Raw genomic sequence first — 18,589 nt, 5'->3', positions numbered from 1 at the left:
TGTCCAGTTTTAACTGTTACTTCTAGACCTGCATAGAGATTTCTCAGGAGGCAGGTCAGGTGGTCTGGTATTCCCGTCTCTTGAAGAATTTTCCGCAGCTTGTTGTGATCCACACAAAGGCTTTGGTGTAGTCAATAAAGCAAAAGTAGCTGTTTTTCTGGAACTCTTTTGTTTTTTCAATGATGCAACAGATGTTGACAATTTGATCTCTGGTTCTTCTGCCTTTTACAAATCCAGCTTGAACATCTGAAAGTTCACGGTTCATGTACTATGATGTACTGTGATAATAGACACAGTGACCAAGTTAAAATTCAGGTAGAACACTGAGGGGGCCGTGCATAGCACAACTGCCAGATGCCACCCCCCAACCCAGCTCAGAATTGACTGTCAGCAAATCTGGAGTCAAGACGAAGATTAAGAAGCTCAGTGCTCAAGCCTGCCACTCACGTAGCCCTGTGAGCTCTGAGTGCAGGGAGCTAGAATGTTTTCCTTGGGGCAGGAGACAGACATGATCAGGAAGCATTTCTAGTACAATGACTTTGGTGTCTCCTCAGAAAAGCCCCCAATCTCCAATCTCTGATAATTTTTTGCGATTTTTCTTCCACTCATGCCCAATTTTGTATTCTTTGTCTTAAAGAGAGTCCCCCAGATTGTATAAGCTCCAGGCATCCCAGAGCCAGATTCACCCCATCTTCTTCCACCTCTGTCTAACTGTCAGCTTTCAGTGAGTTGTCCAGTTCTCTGGTCTGTTTCCTCATCAGCACAGTGAAGCTAATCGTGGTATCTGTTCTACTACTTTCAGTTCAGTTCAGTTCAGTTCAGTCGCTCAGTTGTGTCTGACTCTTTGCGACCCCATGAATCGCAGCACTCCAGGCCTCCCTGTCCATCACCAACTCCCAGAGTTCACTCAACTCACGTCCATCGAGTTGGTGATGCCATCCAGCCATCTCATCCTCTGGCGTCCCCTTCTCCTCCTGCCCCCAATCCCTCCCAGCATCAGAGTCTTTTCCAATGAGTCAACTCTTCACATGAGGTGGCCAAAGTACTGGAGTTTCAGCTTTAGCATCAGTCCTACCAATGAACACCCAGGACTGATCTCCTTTAGGATGGACTGGTTGGATCTCCTTGCAGTCCAAGGGACTCTCAAGAGTCTTCTCCAACACCACAGTTCAAAAGCATCAATTCTTCATGCTCAGCTTTCTTCACAGTCCAACTCTCACATCCTTACATGACTACTGGAAAAACCATAGCCTTGACTAGACGGACCTTTGTTGGCAAAGTAATGTCTCTGCTTTTGAATATGCTATCTAACTTTTCTTCCATGGAGTAAGCATCTTTTAATTTCATGGCTGCAATCACCATCTGCTTTAGGGTACTGAATTAAATGAGCTAATAAGTACAAAACCATTTACAGCAGGCCAGGTAAATGGTTATGCTAGAGAAGTGTTAGTCATTCAGTCACGTCCAACTTTTTGTGACCCCATGGACTGTAGTCCACAAGGCTCCTCTGTCCATGGGATTCTCCAGGCAAGAACACTGGAGTGAGTTGCCTTTTCCTCCTCCAGGGGTTCTTTCTAACCCAGGGATTAAACCCAGGCCTTCTGGGTTTGCAGGTGGATTCTTTACCATCTGAGCCACCAGAGAAGCCCATGGTGATGCTAAGAGCTTATTAAATAAAAGTTTTTAAAAATGTGATAATTTTAGGAAGTTTGGGTTTTAGGATAGTCCAGATTGGGATTCTAGTTGTGACCACCATGCCTTGGACTCAGTTTTCTCATCAGGAAAATGGGGATGTTTTGATTTTCAAGGTTTTAAAATTCCAGGCACTTAGTAAATAATATTGTTTGACTCATTCTTGGGGTACTTCTTGTAGCTCCTGAATTAGCTGCTGTCTGTCTGTCCAGAGTGGAAAGTTTTAGCACAAACAAATACATTCCAAAATCATTACATATTGTATTATGAAGCAAAATCAGAATTTGATAAAAAGTATCCATTTTGTATTTTAAAACTATTAACATGAATTATGGAGAATTGGCTACATTTCCTTTCTTACTGTCATTAAGTTATTTTGGAGCTAATTTTTTAAAATATTTGCTTTAGTTGTTACTGGAATATTTATATATGCCTAAATGTGGATCTATGTAATATACAAACATACATCTGTTTCATGTATAATCAAGCCAAATACATGGACACATAATCATATTCTCTCTCTGGCACACAAATGTGCATATTTCATGGGTTTGACTAATTTGGACATCTCAGAGTACTGGAACTGGCTTGGTGTCATATTTTGTTTTCTGTAAAAATGGCATCCAATTTAAAAATTATTTCTAGAGTTGAGAGAGAATTCTCCTAATAGTCACTTGTTTAAGGTCCTGCTTTCATGTTCCAACCCATCAATGGACCATGGAAGTGGCATTTCCTGAGACTATCCCCCTGTGTCTAGGTGCCCACATGGATGTGAGTGATGCTTTAGCTGAAGTAACTGACAGGCAGCAGTGAGAGTTGCTTAAATGTCAAATACATCATACATGTCATGCTTTAGCACCACCTACACTTCTGCCCTTCAAGCCACTAATGGTTCTTTAATTCATCAGGTAAGGATGCCAATAAATAGGCTTGATGGTTGTTTAAATTTTATTTTAAAAGCGAAGAGCATGGAGGATTCGACAGCTAAGTTCTCAGTTTCATGATTGATGACAAATTTACTTAGTTACAAAGTCTAAAATCTCTTTATGGAGTAAAACCCAATAACACCATTCAACAGCAACAGCACGTTCCCTGTGGAAAATAAAGAGAGATAGAACAGCAAAATTCCTAACTGAAATTTATAAGTGCAGAGTGTAAAATGATAGGATTTATTAGTCTGTGAATCAGCGCACAGGACTTTGATTTCTGTGGGTCTTGGCGCACTGATCTGAAAAATCTCCTTAAATAGTGTTGTTGTGTCAAGGATGATTTTTTAGAGTTTGCACCAAATGGAGGAAGGTAACAGGAAAAAAAAAAAAAAGGATTGTCATTGCATTGAAAATGGAAAAATTGAGAATTTCTGGAAATGATTTAAGTCCACTTCTTATAAGCTAAACAAAGATGACCCCAATAACTCAGGTGTGTAGTGCTTTATAGAGTCAACAATTTATTTGCCTTATTTGTGCACTCATTTCACACGCTAGCAAGGTAATGCTCAAAATCCTTCAAGCTAGGCTTCAAGAGTACATGAGCCGAGAACTTCCAGATGTACAAGCTAGGTTTAGAAAAGGCAGAAGAACCAGGACAAATTGCCAACATCCATTGGATCATAGAAAGAGCAAGAGAATTCCAGAAAAAACATATCCTTCATTAGCTACACTAAAAGCCTTTGACTGTGTAGATCACAAAAAACTGTGGAAAATTCTTAAAGAGACGGAAATACCAGACCACATTACCTGCCTTCTGAGGAACTGGTATGCAGATCAAGAAGCAACAGTTAGAACCAGACATGGAAAAATGGACTGGTTCAAAATTGGAAAAAAGAGTATGCCAAGGCTGTATATTGTCACCCTGCTTATTTAATTTCTATTCAGAGTACATCATGTGACATGCCAGGCTGGATAACTCACAAGCTGGCATCAAGATTGCCAGGAGATATATCAATAGCCTCAGATATGCAGGTAACACCACCCTTATAGCAGAAAGCGAAGAGGAACTAAAGCTCCTGTAGGTGAAGGTGAAAGAGAAGAGGTGAAAAAGCTGGGCTAAAATTCAACATTCAAAAAATGAAGATTATAGCATCTGTTCCCATCACTTCATGGCAAATAGATGGGGAAAAAATGGAAACAGTGACAGACTATCTTCTTAGGCTCCAAAATCACTGTGGATAGTGACTGCATTCATGTTAGAAGATGCTTCCTCCTTCTATGGTAAACCTAGACAGCGTATTAAAAAGTAGAGACATCACTTTGCCAACAAAGGTCCCTTTAGTCATGTATGGATGTGAGATTTGGACTGCAAAGAAGGCTGAGTGCAGAAGGATTGATGCTTTGGAACTGTAGTGTTGGAGAAGACTCTTGAGAGTCCATTGGACAGCAAGGAGATCAAACCAGTCAATCCTAAAGGAAATCAACCCTGAATATTCATCAGAAGGACTGATGCTGAAGCTGAAAGTTCAGTACTTTGTCCACCTGATGCGAAGAGTTGCCTCATTGGAAAAGACCCTGATGTTGGGAAAGATTGAAGGCAAGAAGAAAAGGGGACAACAGAGGATGAGATGGTTGGATGGCATCACCAGCTCAATGAACATGAGTTTGAGCAAACTCTGAGAAATGGTGACAGACAGTGAAACCTGGTGTGCTATAGTCAGTGGGGGTCATAAAGAGTTGAACATGACTTAGCGACTGAACCACAACAAGTTTGATTCTTAAATGATAGTGCTGGAAGAGTCTTTACTATTCCTTTTTCAGGACACACATCTGAGGTTCTGAAACATACCAGGTTGAACTCCCAACCTAGTGCTCTTTGCTCTAAGCTGCTGTAGGTATCATTGGATGCCAAGAAAAGTGATTTTGGCATCTGCTATATGAAGAGTTGACTCATTGGAAAAGACTCTGATGCTGGGAGGGATTGGGGGCAAGAGGAGAAGGGGACGACAGAGGATGAGATGGCTGGATGGCATCACTGACCCAGTGGATGTGAGTTTGAGTGAACTCCAGGACTTGGTGATGGACAGGGAGGCCTGGCGTGCTGCGATTCATGGGGTTGCAAAGAGTCAGACATGACTGAGTGACTGATCTGATCTGATCTGATCTGATATAGTTAATATCTCTCATCACCTCTCACTGGGGGATCATAGACATTTGCTGTCATTCAAGGCTTTGAGAATCTGAATATCACATGCAGGGCAATCGCCAAACGATGAATATCTTCCTTACCTACAACACATTATGTTACAGTCTTGATGTAGTAAAATGCTCAAGGACTGTATCCTATATGTCCAGTAGAGAACAGATGACAGTTATAAACATTTATCCATTTTCACTTGTGCCAGGAGCTCTCGAGTAGTGTGCTGATGAAGATGCTCTGATTGAGTGAAATTCCCTGGCATTCCTGGGGACTTTGTAGACTGTGGAGCCGACTAGAGGGGCTCATGGGGAGACTGGCAGGTGAGACCCCCAGTGGTGCCTGGAAGAAAAGTGAGATCAAAGAACACAGCATTCAAAGACACTGAAAAAGCTCAAGGACATTTTACAACACATTGAAAGCATGAGGGTGTAAGATGTCTGGCTGTGTTCATAAGTTATTTTAATCTCCTTGAACTTGTGTGTATTAATGTTAATTATTAAACATGAATTGAGATCTGTAAATAAGAACTGGAAATTCCAGTCTTGTTCACACATCTGTTATTACATAACCTTGCTAACATATACATGTAAATGCAGGGGAGAAGCTAACGCTTACTGAGTACCTTCTATACAATGGCCACTTTGTATATATCTCATTTAATCCTCATGACAACTCAGTGAAATCATTATTTTTACAGACATCTCACAGATGAGGAGGCTGAGTTTGGAGAGGTTAAGGGATATGCCAGGTAGGTCATGGCAAAGCTGTCTTAAACAAAGGCCCATGCATCATAGTTATTGCATATCCCCTGTGGATTGAGAGGGAGGTTGCATTTCTTAACAGGGACTCATCTTCAAACAAGAGCTTTAGAAAAATGGCAATTCAAGGAAAGGTATAAGTTTGCACATAGATTAAGCCATGAGCTTGTTTTAAATTAAATTTGTCAAATTCCCAAAGCAGTGATTTCTATGGAAACTAGTTCAAGTTATTTTTCAGACAAGGGTTTCATACCCCTCAATAGCATCACAAATTCCCCCAGTACAAAATAAGAAGCAACTTCTCATATTTCAGAGTAAATTTCTTTTCATTCATTCTTGTTGTAAAATGTCATCTCATGAGAAAGTGTACTGTTATTTAGTTTAAAATATTAAAGTCAGTTCAGATGACAATTTAGAGTTTTCTGATAAAGAATCACAATGGTTTTCCCACTAGGATTCTCATTTGAATTGGTCATCATTAACTTTTCTTACTTTCAAAATGTATTAATGGCAAGTGTTGATCAAGTTGTAGAAGGTTGAAAAGATATTAGAAGAGAAGAGGGAGTTGTGAGCAGGTAAAGTGGGTATGTATTATTGATTTTTTCACTTTAAGAAAATTTTTGGAAAAAAAAGGTCTGGTTGATAACTGCATTTGTTTTTTACACCTTAAGTTTGGATTATAAAAAAGGAGGTTAGGAAATAAGAGCTTTGAAGGGGTGTATGTGAAGCATGTAACCACATACAATGCTTTGCTTCTCTAATATTCTCAAAAAAATTTCTTACATCTTTTGCCCCAAATTATTGAAGTATATGAGTCTTTCCGACTTATGATGTCATAACTATCAAATAAAATCTATGATTAGCTTATTCTAACTATACCTAATATTAAGAGTAAAATATTCATTAAAAAACTTAACAACTAGTGTTTTTTTTTGTCACTGAACCATAGCTTTGGTTCAATGAAATTAGAATGCAAAAAGTGGCCAAACATCTGTAATTTGCATTTAAGAAATTTAAAAATTTCTTTGAATGAATAAAAATGATGAAAATTCTACCTTCTACAAATTCATGGTAACAGTCACAGGAAACTTCAGAATAGATTAACCTCTTCTGGAAATGATGTTGATTGAACAGCTCAAAGATTCTCAAGCTTTCTGTTCTTATTTTACTTGACATCATCTTTTTATCACATCCTCATTGTCAGAATTACCAAGGTTAAAAGTCATTGATGCTAGACCCTTTTCCTTGCCACATCAAGATATTCAATGGGAAAATATATGTCCATAAAGAATCACTTGTTTATTCTACATTGCTGTTGTTGTAGTTCAGTTGCATCTGAGCACACCAGTCTTCTCTGTCCATCACCATCTCCCGGAGTTTACTCAAACTCATGTCCACTGAATCAGTGATGCCATCCAATCATGTCATCCTCTGTCGTCCCCTTCTCCTCCTGCCTTCAATCTTTCCCAGCACCAGGGTCTTTTCCAATGAGTCAGTTCTTCACATCAAGTGGCCAAAGTATTGCAGCTTCAGCTTCTGCATCAGTCCTTCCAATGAATATTCAGGGTTAATTTTCTTTAGGATGGACTGGTTTGATCTCCTTGCCATCCAAGGGACTCCCAAAAGTCTTCTCCAACACCACAATTAAAAAGCATCAATTCTGGGAAAAACAACAAATAACACACAAGGGGACTCCCATAAGGATAACAGCTTATCTTTCAATAGAAACTCTTCAGGCCAGGAGGGAATGGCAAGACATACTTAAAGTGATGAAAGAAAATAACCTACAGCTCAGATTACTGTAGCCAGCAAGGATCTCATTCAAATATGAAGGAGAAATCAAAAGCTTTACAGACAAGCAAAAGCTGAGAGAATTCAGCACCACCAAACCAGCTCTCAAATAAATGCTAAAGGATATTCTCTAGACAGGAGACACAAAAACGGTGTATGAACTCGAACCCAAAACAATAAAGTGAATGGCAACAGAATCATACTTATCAATAATTACCTTAAACGTAAATGGGTTGAGTGCCCCAACCAAAAGACAAAGACTGGCTGAATGGATACAAAAACAAGATCCCTATATATGTTGCCTACAAGAGACCCACCTCAAAACAAGGGACACATACAGACCGAAATTGAAGGGCTGGAAAAAGATATTCCATGCAAATAGAGATCAAAACAAAGCATGAATAGCAATACTCATATCAGATAAAATAGACTTTAAAACAAAGGCTGTAAAAAGAGACAAAGAAGGACACTACATAATGATCAAAGGATCAATCCAAGAAGAAGATATAACAATTATAAATATATATGCACCCAACATAGGAGCACTGCAATATGTAAGACAAATGCTAACAAGTATGAAAGGGGAAATTAACAATAACACAATAATAGTGGGAGACTTTAATACCCCACTCACACCTATGGATAGATCAACTAAACAGAAAATTAACAAAGAAACACAAACTTTAAATGATACAATAGACCAGTTAGACCTAATTGATATCTATAGGACATTTCACCCCAAAACAATGAATTTCACCTTTTCTCAAGTGCACACGGAATCTTCTCCAGGATAGATCACATCCTGGGCCATAAGTCTAGCCTTGGTAAATTCAAAAAAATAGAAATCATTCCAAACATCTTTTCTGACCACAATGCAGTAAGATTAGATCTCAATTACAGGAGAAAAACTATTAAAAATTCCAATATATGGAGGCTGAGCAACACACTGCTGAATAACCAACAAATCACAGAAAAAATCAAAAAAGAAATAAAAATATGCATAGAAATGAATGAAAATGAAAACACAACAACCCAAAACCTATGGGACACTGTAAAAGCAGTGCTAAGGGGAAAGTTCATAGCAATACAGGCATACCTCAAGAAACAAGAAAAAAGTCAAATAAATAACCTAACTCTACACCTAAAGCAACTAGAAAAGGAAGAAATGAAGAACCCCAGGGTTAGTAGAAGGAAATAAATATTAAAAATTAGGGCAGAAATAAATGCAAAAGAAACAAAGGAGACCATAGCAAAAATCAACAAAGCCAAAAGCTGGTTCTTTGAAAGAATAAATAAAATTGACAAACCATTAGCCAGACTCATCAAGAGACAAAGGGAGAAAAATCAATAAAATTAGAAATGAAAATGGAGAGATCACAACAGACAACACAGAAATACAAAGGATCATAAGAGACTACTATCAGCAATTATATGCCAATAAAATGGACAACGTGGAAGAAATGGACAAATTCTTAGAAAAGTACAACTTTCCAAAACTGAAGCAGTAAGAAATAGAAGATCTTAACAGACCCATCACAAGCATGGAAATTGAAACTGTAATCAGAAATCTTCCAGCAAACAAAAGCCTAGGTCCAGACGGCTTCACAGCTGAATTCTACAAAAAATTTAGAGAAGAGCTGACACCTATCCTACTCAAACTCTTCCAGATAATTGCAGAGGAAGGTAAACTTCCAAACTCATTCTATGAGGCCACCATCACCCTAATACCAAAACCTGACAAAGATGCCACAAAAAAAGAAAGAAAGAAAGAAAGAAAACTACAGGCCAATATCACTGATGAACATAGATGCAAAAATCCTTAACAAAATTCTAGCAATCAGAATCCAACAATACATTAAAAAGATCATACACTATGACCAAGTGGGTTTTATCCCAGGGATGCAAGTATTCTTCAATATCCACAAATCAATCAGTGTAATACACCACATTAACAAATTGAAAAATAAAAGCCATATGATTATCTCAATAGATGCAGAGAAAGCCTTTGACAAAATTCAACATCCATTTATGATAAAAACTCTCCAGAAAGCAGGAATAGAAGGAACATACCTCAACATAATAAAAGCTATATATGACAAATCCACAGCAAACATTATCTTCAATGGTGAAAAATTGAAAGCATTTCCCCTAAAGTCAGGAGCAAGACAAGTGTGCCCATTCTCACCACTACTATTCAACATAGTTTTGGAAGTTTTGGCCACAGCAATCAGAGCAGAAAAAGAAATAAAAGGAATCCAAATTGGAAAAGAAGAAGTAAAACTCTCACTGTTTGCAGATGACATGATCCTCTACATAGAAAACCCTAAAGACTCCACCAGAAAATTCCTAGAGCTAATCAGTGAATATAGTAAAGTTGCAGGATATAAAATCAACACACAGAAATCCCTTGCATTCCTATACACTAATAATGAGAAAATAGAAAGAGAAATTAAGGAAACAATTCCATTCACCATTGCAACGAAAAGAATAAAATACTCAGGAATATATCTACCTAAAGAAACTAAAGACCTATATATAGAAAACTATAAAACACTGGTGAAAGAAATCAAAGAGGACACTAATAGATGGAGAAATATACCATGTTAATGGATCGGAAGAATCAATATAGTGAAAATGAGTATACTACCCAAAGTAATCTATAGATTCAATGCAATCCCTATCAAGCTACCAACGGTATTTTTCACAGAGCTAGGATAAATTATTTCACAATTTGTATGGAAATACAAAAAACCTCGAATAGCCAAAGCAATTTTGAGAAAGAAGAAGGAAACTGGAGGAATCAACCTGCCTGACTTCAGGCTCTACTACAAAGCCACAGTCATCAAGACAGTATAGTACTGGCACACAGACAGAAATATAGATCAATGAAACAAAATAGAAAGCCCAGAGATAAATTCACACACCTATGGACACCTTATCTTTGACAAAGGAGGCAAGAATATACAATGGAGAAAAGACAATCTCTTTAACAAGTGGTGCTGGGAAAACTGGTCAACCAATTGTAAAAGAATGAAACTAGAACACTTTCTAACACCATACACAAAAGTAAACTCAAAATGGATTAAAGATCTAAACGTAAGACCAGAAACTATAAAACTCCTAGAGGAGAACATAGGCAAAACACTCTCCGACATAAATCACAGCAAGATCCTCTATGATCCACCTCCCAGAATATTGGAAATAAAAGCAAAAATAAACAAATAGGATCTAATTAAAATTAAAAGCTTCTGCACAACAAAAGAAACTATAAGCAAGGTGAAAAGACAGCCTTCAGAATGGGAGAAAATAATAGCAAATGAAGCAACTGACAAACAACTAATCTCAAAAATATACAAGCAATTCCTGCAGCTCAATTCCAGAAAAATAAATGACCCATTCAAAAAATGGGCCAAAGAACTAAATAGACATTTCTCCAAAGAAGACATACAGATGGCTAACAAACACATGAATAGATGCTCAACATCACTCATTATCAGAGAAATGCAAATCAAAACCACAATGAGGTACCATTTCACGCCAGTCAGAATGGCCGTGATCTAAAAGTCTACAAGCAATAAATGCTGGAGAGAATATGGAGAAAAGGGAACCCTCTTACACTGTTGGTGGGAATGCAAACTAGTGCAGCCACTATAGAGAACAGTGTGGAGATTCCTTAAAAAACTGGAAATAGAACTGCCGTACGACCCAGCAATCCCACTGCTGGGCATACACACAAGGAAACCAGAATTGAAAGAGACACATGTACCCCAATGTTCATTGCAGCACTGTTTATAATAGCCAGGACGTGGAAGCAACCTAGATGTCCATCAGCAGGTGAATGGATAAGAAAGCTGTGGTACAGACAGTCAGATCATAAAGAAGGCTGAGTGCCAAAGAATTGATGCTTTTGAATTGTAGTGCTGGTGGACTCTTGAGAGTCCCTTGGACAGCAAGGAGATCAAACCTAAGTGAAATCAATCCTGAATATTCATGGAAGGACTGATGCTAAATCTGAAACGCTAATATTTTAGCCACCTGATGTGAAAAGCCAACTCATTGGAAAAGACCCTCCTGCTGGGAATGATTGAAGACAGGAGAAGGGGAAGCAAAGGATGAGATGGTTAGAGAGAGCATCATCGATTCAATGGACATAAATCTGGACAAACTCTGACACATAGTGAAGGACAGAAGAGCCTGGCATGCTGCAGTTTATGGGGTCGCAATGAGTCAGACATGACCTAGTGACTGAACAACAACAACAAAGAGATAAGTTGTTCCTTTCTTGTGGTCCCAATCATCTCAATAAATGTGTCTTCCTTCTTACTTCTGAAAAACAAACAAACAAACAAAAAAAAACAACAAAAAAGAAAGAAAGCTGTGGTACATATACACAATGGAGTTTTATTCAGCCATTAAAAAGAATACATTTGAATCAGTTCTAATGAGGTGGATGAAACTGGAGCCTATTTTACAGAGTGAAGTAAGCCAGAAAGAAAAACACCAATATAGTATCAGTTCAGTCACTCAGTCTTCTCCAACTCTTTGCAACCCCATGAATCACAGCATGCCAGGCCTCCCTGTCCATCACCAACTCCCGGAGCTCACTCAGACTCATGTCCATTGAGTCAGTGATGCCATCCAGCCATCTCATCCTCTGTCATCCCCTTCTCCTCCTGCCTCCAATCCCTCCCAGCATCAGAGTCTTTTCCAGTGAGTCAACCCTTCACATGAGGTGGCCAAAGTACTGGAGTTTCAGCTTTAACATCATTCCTTCCAAAGAAATCCCAGAGCTGATCTCTTTCAGAATGGACTGGTTGGATCTCCTTGGAGTCCAAGGGACTCTCAAGAGTCTTCTCCAACACCACAGTTCAAAAGCATCAATTCTTTGGTGCTCAGCCTTCTTCACGGTCCAACTCTCACATCCATACATGACCACTGGAAAAACCATAGCCTTGACTAGACGGACCTTTGCTGGCAAAGTAATGTCTCTGCTTTTGAATATGCTATCTAGGGTGGTCATAACTTTCCTTCCAAGGAACAAGCGTCTTTTAATTTCATGGCTGCAATCACCATCTGCAGTGACTTTGGAGCCCCCCAAAATAAAGTCTGACATTGTTTCCACTGTTTCCCCATCTATTTCCCATGAAGCGATGGGACCAGATGCCATGATCTTCGTTTTCTGAATGTTGAGCTTTAAGCCAACTTTTTCACTCTCCACTTTCACTTTCATCAAGAGGCTTTTGAGTTCCTCTTCACTTTCTGCCATAAGAGTGGTGTCATCTGCATATCTGATGTTATTGATATTTCTCCCAGCAATCTTGATTCCAGCTTGTGCTTCCTCCAGTCCAGCATTTCTCATGATATACTCTGCATATAAGTTAAATAAGCAGAGTGACAATATACAGCCTTGACGTACTCCTTTTCCTATTTGGAACCAGTCTGTTGTTCCATGTCCAGTTCTAACTGTTGCTTCCTGACCTGCATACAGGTTTCTCAAGAGGCAGGTCAGGTGGTCTGGTATTCCCATGTCTTTCAGAATTTCCCACAGTTTATTGTGATCCACATAATCAAAGGCTTTGGCATAGTCAATAAAGCAGAAATAGATGCTTTTCTGGAACTCTCTTGCTTTTTCCATGATCCAGTGGATGTTGGCAATTTGATCTGTGGTTCCTCTGCCTTTTCGAAAACCAGCTTGAACATCAGGAAGTTCACGGTTCACATATTGCTGAATCCTGGCTTGGAGAATTTTGAGCATTACTTTACTAGCATGTGAGATGAGTGCAATTGTGCTGTAGTTTGAGCATTCTTTGGCTTTGCTTTTCTTTGCGATTGGAATGAAAACGGACCTTTTCCAGTCCTGTGGCCACTGCTGAGTTTTCCAAAATGCTGACATATTGAGTGCAGCACTTTCACAGCATCATCTTTCAGGATTTGATATAGCTCAACTGGAATTCCATCACCTCCACTAGCTTTGTTCATAGTGATGCTTTCTAAGGCCCACTTGACTTCACATTCCAGGATGTCTGATTCTAGATGAGTGATCACACCATCGTTATTATCTGGGTTGTGAAGATCTTTTTTGTACAGTTCTTCTGTGTATTCTTGCCACCTCTTCTTAATATCTTTTGCTTCTGTTAGGTCCATACCATTTCTGTCCTTTATCGAGCCCATCTTTGCAAGAAATATTCCCTTCATGTCTATAATTTTCTTGAAGAGATCTCTAGTCTTTCGCATCTGTTGTTTTACTCTATTTCTTTGTGTTGATTGCTGAAGAAGGCTTTCTTATCTCTTCTCGCTATTCTTTGGAACTCTGCATTCAGATGCTTATATCTTTCCTTTTGTCCTTACTAATGCATATACATGGAGTTTAGAAAGATGGTAACGATAACCCTGTATGCGAGACAGCAAAAGAGACACAGATGTATAGAACAGTCTGTTGGGCTCTGTGGGAGAGGGAGTAGGGGGAGGATTTGGGAGAATGGCGTTAAAACATGTATAATATCATATAAGAAATGAATTGCTAGCCCAGGTTCGATGCAGGATACAGGAGGCTTGGGGCTGGTGCACTGGGATGACCAAGAGGGATGGTATGGGGAGGGAGGTGGGAGGGGGGTTCAGGATTGGGAACACATGTACACCCGTGGCAGATTCATGTTGATGTATGGCAAAACCAATACAATATTGTAAAGTAAAAAAAAAATAAATAAAATAAAAAGAATCAATTCTTTAGCACTCAGCCTTCTTTATGGTTCAACTCTCACATCCATACATGACTACTGGAAAAACCATAGCTTTGACTATATGGACCTTTGTTGGCAAAGTGATGTGTCTGCATTTTGATACACTGTCTGGGTTTGTCACAGCTTTTCTTCCAAGGAGCAGTCATCTTTTAATTTCATGGCTTCAGTCACCATCTACAGAGATTTTGGAGCCCAAGGGAAAAACAAAAATTCATATATTGTTACTTTATTTACCTGAAGCAGCAATTAAAAAAAAAACTCAGTGGTATGATTCCAACTGTATGATGTTTGGGAAAAAGCAAAACTATGGAGACAATATAAATATAAGTGAATGAAAGGAATGTGAGGGGCAGGAAAGTTGAGAAGGCTGAACCCAGAGTATTTTTAGGGCAGTGGTATTACTGTGTGGGATGTTTAATGATGGATATACATACATACATACACACACACACACACACACACATGTTAGGTGTGATTGTCCAGACTCATAGAATGTGCAACACTGAGAGTAAACCCTAAGGTGTACTATGGGTTTTGGATGACTATGATTTGTCAATGTGGGTTCATTCTCAGTAAAAAAAAAAAAAAAAGTACCATTTTGGTGATGATATTGAGAATGGAGGAAGCTATGCTTGTGTTGTGGCCAGGGGCTCTATGGGAAACCTCTGTACCTTCCTCTCAATTTTGTTGTAAAACTGAAGCTGCTCTAAAAACATAGCGTTAACAAAAGAGTTAGTGAAATAGATGTTTACCATGTGCTTTACCCAAACTGAGGGTGTCTCTATAAAACTGAACTATTTCTCCCAGGCTGTCATTACATTCATTGTAGTGCTTTGCAGGTGGCACTAGAGGGTAAAGAACCCTCCTGCCAGTGCCGGAGATGAAAAAGAGGAGGGCTAGATCCCTGGGGTCAAGAAGATCCCCTGGAGGAGGAAATGGTAACCCACTCCAGTATTCTTGCCTGGGGGATTTCACGGACAGAGAAGCCTGGTGAGCTACAGCTCATGGGGTCACAAAGAGGCAGACACAACTGAGCAACTGAGCACGCACCCAGCTCACAGTGTCAGTAGGCGGATTAGCATAATTAATACACGTAAATAGCAAGTACCATCTAAGTATTTGCTATTTTTAAGGCTACTCGCTATGAAATGTTCCCCTGGTGCATCAGGAGTGCATTCAGTACAAACTGAGCCACATACTTCAAGCATTCTCTCTGTTTCCATAAGAAATCACTGACAATATAATATCCATCTACTTCTTTCACAGAACAAAACATGTGCCCCTAAAACACCAGGAACTGCCAACAGCCATGACTAGGGTGCCAAGATGAGCATCTATTTTAACATGGCTCCCTGAAATCTTTCTCAACCCATGGTCAGAGCTCCTGACTTATCTTAGAAGTTCTGGAATGGATCAGATCACTTAACAAGGGCACCAGATACAAGTTTCTTTCTCTGCTACTGGTGTTATTAATTTTCAGCCATTTCCAATGCAGAGGTCTCATAGTTTTCTTTTTAACTGCTATATGATGCAACTTTTTCATGATACGCAAGTAAAAATGTTATATGACATGATACTTATACCAAAGGCTTTTTAAACGATGTTGACTCACATGTCCTGAAATCTCTCTTGTAGAATAACTCAGTGTTCCCTTCTGAACGCGAATGTGCCAAGACCAGGCCCCACATGCTGCTGTGTCAGGATCGCCATGCTCAGACAGCAGCAAAAGTGGGCACTGGATGTTGAGATCCCACATTCTACAGAAGTCGTGGTGCACAGTGGCTTCCACTCATTGGAGTTGAGCAAAAACAGCTTGCGGTGGTGAGAGCATCAAGGTGCAGTAGGATAGGGTGATGGAGACTATCCTAAGTCACTAAGTTGTGTCTGACTCTGTAGCCCACCAGGCTCCTCTGTCCATGGGATTCTCCAGGCAAGAACACTGGAGTGGGTTGAGCCCAGGGATCAAACCAGCGTCTCTTATGTCTCCTGCATTGACAGGCAGGTGTTTTACCATAGCGCCACCTAGGAAAGAGTATGGTGATAACTCGCTCACAGAGTTCTTGTGAAGATCACATGAGTTCATATATGTAAAATAGCTCTTAGAATTGTCAGTCCTGCAAAAATGTATTTTATATATTTATAGCATGTGAATAATACACATAGTATCACTCAATATAAAATACAATTACTATTGTTATTTCACTTGTTTTACATTGACTTTGCACTCTGATTTTCCAAATGCTACCCAGAGATGATGGAGAATATTGTTATGGGAATAGATGAATACCACAGTTACACCAGTAGCTAAGTGAACTTTAAGAATAAATCTAAGTGCCAACTATATTTTTGTTGTTGTTACTATTGTTTTACATAGTAGAGATAATGACCCAGGCTAATTTTTAACTGACAAATCTGACTTTAGTTTTCAAATAATTATAAGACCTTTCAGAAAATCTACCATTGCGCCAAACAGCTTTGAATCCTGTTTATTTGACTGTAAACCCAAGGGCCCAAGTCTTGAATTCATGGATTTGATGCCAAGACATATGGATGAGTTGAGTGAACCAAGAAGGCATTGTTTTCCTAAATCAAAACCAAGGATTAACCTTAAGTAGTAGAACTGATTTTAGAATACATTGCAAAATTGTCTCTAAAGCAACTTTAAAAGGGAAATTTTAAAAACTATTTTGAGCAATGACTACAATTTTGGAATACATATTTCCATGACCACTTTGAAGGGAGGACAATTATTATCATCCTTAAGTTCTGTATTTCATCTTTTTTGCAGGCTTCTTACTCAAAGGGTGTCCCAATGGACCAGCTATAGCCTTACATATTGGCATGCCCCGGGAGCTTGTTAGAAATGCAGATTCTTAGGTTCAACTCCAGACCTGCTCCATTAGAATTTGCATTTTAACAAGATCGCTGGGTGATTTGCATGCATATTAAGATTTGAATGGCACTCTTATCACAGTCTCTCTACATGAGTATCATGCCATATTAAGCTCCTATTCTTACCTGTTTGAGGTCACTGCCATCATTACAATGTGACCAATTCTTAATTGTATATGCTAACAACAATGTGATTCTTTGGCACATTTATCATCAACCTAAGTATTAACCAGCTCCTCTGGTATTTATTTTGCATGTCTTGTTACACCAAATAGAGCTGACCACAGGGGTTCCCACTTGACCACTATGAGAAACCACTCTCAGAATGTCCTACTTAAGGCAAATAGTTGGTACCGATAGCAGCCTTTGGGGTTTGGTGATGGCCGCTCGGGGTCACAAACATCCTGCTGCCTTGGACTAGACCTCAAATGGGAACACATTGCTCAGTATTACCACATCTGTGGGTACTTTTTCGCCTAACCTGTCATGCTCAACAATTCTACCAAAAAAGGTCTGGGCTCATCTACCCCGACATCATTACAGTGCAAGTATTTCTGCATGGAAGGAGAGTGGGGATGTGTCATTACTGTTGGTCTTAACCAACTGAGGTACAAACCATTCTTTGCTCAGTGGCAGTGCCACAAAGTATTTGGAGATCTGCCTCTGCCCACAAACTACTTAATGGGGGAAAAAAAGTCATTCTCTGCCAACCCGCTGTCTGATTCTGAGTTTACACGACTGCCTTTCTCTGCATGGTAATCTGGGGATAAATGTCGACCCCGTTTCCGTTTTCCTCCTCTGCTTTTTTCGCTCCTCGCAACCAAAGCTCTTATGAGGTTAGACCTCCAAGCTCTGGAAACCGGAGTGTCCATTTTGACTGAAAAACCTCCATCAACCCCACTGTCCTCTGGGGATGTTTCTGTTTATTCTTAGAAGACGTCTGAGCCTGGTCTCAGAGAACTGGAATGGCTCTCTGCCACCCTGGGAGTGAATTTTTGCCTTTCTTTGCTGACATTTTAAGTAGACCACTGGGTGTGGGCTGCTGTTTCATTTCCCAACATGCTTGGTGCAATTACACTGAAATATTACAAAGCGTGTTTGTGGAAAGGGTGAGGGTTTTGGCTCCAGAGCCCAAACCTCTTGAGAGGACAGTGTGGAACAGCAGAGAACAAAAGCACTGGACTGGTGGAGGGATTTAGGGAAGGTCCTTGGAGATCGGGTCAGCCTGGTCAATTCCTGTCAGTGCCTGGACCGCTCCATGGGATTTCCAGGACTTGGGTCCTCCTCCCAAGGAGATCCATGCCACGTGGACAGGGCTTCCCAGAAAGAGATGGCAGGAGAATTCGGGAGAGGTTGACTTTTATTTCAAAATGATGCTTTGGGAAAATTGTGTTCACAGTGACTTTCATTCTGTAGGTACAACTAAGGTTTACCATTAAAAAAAAATCTTTTCTTTCCCCCCTCCAAAGCTGAATCTATGTCTAGAAGAAGAATATAGCTAGGAGATGTCCTTGCAAACAGAATTAACACAGATGATGAGCCTGGCTTACATTCTTCAGAGCTTACTAACCCAGGGCCCAGGCCTAA

The sequence above is a fragment of the Bos javanicus genome, chromosome 1, assembly GCF_032452875.1.
Source record: "Bos javanicus breed banteng chromosome 1, ARS-OSU_banteng_1.0, whole genome shotgun sequence".
NCBI classification, from domain to species: domain Eukaryota; kingdom Metazoa; phylum Chordata; class Mammalia; order Artiodactyla; family Bovidae; genus Bos; species Bos javanicus.
The sequence above is the reverse complement of the archived record's forward strand: the minus strand, read 5'-3'. Positions refer to the sequence as shown.